Source organism: Coenobita brevimanus, chromosome 53 (assembly GCF_032717465.1).
Source record: "Coenobita brevimanus isolate Jiangsu-jjx chromosome 53, ASM3271746v2, whole genome shotgun sequence".
In the NCBI taxonomy this organism is placed as follows: Eukaryota; Metazoa; Arthropoda; class Malacostraca; order Decapoda; family Coenobitidae; genus Coenobita; species Coenobita brevimanus.
Window position 1 is genome coordinate 1,832,501 of NC_137006.1, and position 2,500 is coordinate 1,835,000.

Sequence of the window (2,500 nt, forward strand, 5' to 3'; positions counted from 1 at the left end):
CTCCCTGTTCTTTTATAACGTGAACCCAGTGGACTGCAGGCTCATGGTGTCTTTCTCCTGCAGTCCACCATCCTCCTTTTGGGGGATAGGGAGGGGGGTCGAGGGACGTGTGTATGCCTGGGCAGTGAATCCACCCGTTTCTATCAGTGCCACCACGGGAAGGCGTCAGGGGGTCGAGTTATTTTTATTTATATTCTTCTTGCGTCTTTGTCCTTTATTTCTTCCTTTGTCCTTCCCTCCATCCTTCCTTGGCTCTTCCATCCTTCCTTCCCTGTCTCCTTCCTTCCGTCTTTGTCTCCTTCCTTCCTTCCTTCCCTTAGCCTTTCTTTCGTGCAGTGTTCCTCCTCTTCTCCCTCCCTCCCTTTCAGTCATCTTCCTTTCAACCTTCCTTCTTCCCATCCTCCCCTCCTTCCTCCCTCCCTCCCAGTCTTCATCCTTCCTTTTTCCCTCTCTTCCCTCCCTCCCTCCCTCCCTCCATCCTTTCTCTTACCCACCCATTTATCAGTATTTTAAAAAACTTATAATTACCATCACAAACTCCCAAATATTCCCTTTCTAAGAGTAACTATAATATTTTCTGTTTATATTTTATCATTATTCAATCAATATTTATCTATTTTTATTATTTATTTATTTATTTTTGTATTTTCTGTTATTTTCACTTCACATTGTTTTCATGTGTTGATATCTGGATCAGCTGACTTTTGTTTACGTCGATCAGCTGACTTTTGTTTACATATGGCGGCTCAAGGTCACCCGCCCTGCCCCGCGTGAAAGTGGTCCGTGTGTGTGTGTGTGTGTGTGTGTGTGTGTTAAAGAATGGAGATACATACCTTTATAAAAGAGAGAGAGAGAGAGAGAGAAATTGCTTCCCTTCCTCCTGTCCCCCCTCTCTCTCTCTCTCTCTCTCTCTAATCACCTACCTAGACCTTGACAAATGAAGCAGTTTAGAACAACCAATTGTACTTGTAATTCTCTCTCTCTCTCTCTCTCTCTCTCTCTCTCTCTCTCTCTCTCTCTCTCATAAATCCTACATCTTCCCTTCCCTTCCCTTCCCTTCCCTTCCCTCCCCTATGTAATTTCTTCCTTTCATTCCCTTCCTTCCATCATTCCATCCATCCTTCATTAATTTCCTTCATTTCTGTCTTTCTCATGCCTCCTTCCTTCCTTCTTTCCTTCCTTCCTTCTCTCCTTCCTTCCTTCCTTCCATCCTTCCATCCATCCATTCATTTATCCTTCCTTCTTTCCTTCCATCCATTCCCCCTTCCTTCTTTCCATCCTTCCTTCCTTTCCTTCCCTCCATCCTTCCTTCCTTCCCTCCCTCCTTCCATCCTTCCTTCCTTTCCTCCCTCCCTCCCTCCTTCCTTCCTTCCTTCCTTCTTTCTTTCTTTCTTTCCTTCCTTCCTTCCTTCCTTCCATCCATCCGTTCATTCATTCATTTATCCTTCCTTCTCTCCTTCCATCCATTATTACTTCCTTCCTTCCTCCCTCCCTCCCTCCCTCCCTCCTTCCTTCCTTCCTCTTCAGGCCTTCCTTTCATCGCCCGTATATAGCGTGTGAGTGGGTGTTTGAGTGAGTGAGTGGGGTGGAGTGTGCTTAACCTGCCACCCTCACCTTTCACCTCCACCCTCACCTTTCACCCCCACCCTCACCCCCACCCCCACCCCCACCCCCACCCCCACCTTCATCCTCATCCTCACCCTCACATTTCACCTTCACCTTCACCCCCACCTCCTCCCCCATCCTCACCTTTCACCCCCACCCCCACCCCCACCCCCACCCTCACCCTCACCCTCACCTTTCACCCCGCACCCCCACTCCCACCCTCACCTTTCACCCCGCACCCCCACTCCCACCCTCACCTTTCACCCCCTTCCTTACCCTCACCCTTCACCTTCACCCTCACCCCTAACCTCCCCCACCCTCACCCCTAACCTCCCCCACCCTCACCCATAACCTCCCCCCACTCAGGTTTGTGACGTCATGAGTGGTTTGTGACGTCATGAGTATTTCAGCCAATGAGAAGGCAGGTTTGTGACGTCATGAGTATTTGAGCCAATGAGAAGGCAGGTTTGTGACATCATGAGTATTTCACCTTATACAATTACTACTACTACTACTGACAATAATAATAATAATAATAATAATAATGATAATAATAATGTGTAAACTGCAGAAAAGGAATATGTCTAAAACTGATAATATATATATTATTAAGAGAGTAAATGGAGGAAGGAAAAAAACGAAGGAATGAAAAAAAAAAATCACAAGTATTTATTTCACACACACACACACACACACACACACACACACACACACACACACACACACACACACACACCGCTCGCTGGCGCAGTGGTAACGTTCTCGCTTGCCATCTGGTAGACGGGAGTTCGCGCCTCGCTCAGGTTGCGAAAAGTTTCACTGACGAAGTGGGTGGTTACTGTCCCCCTTGAGCAAGGGGACGGGTGTGTGGGTGTGTGAAGGTCACAGCCTTGCC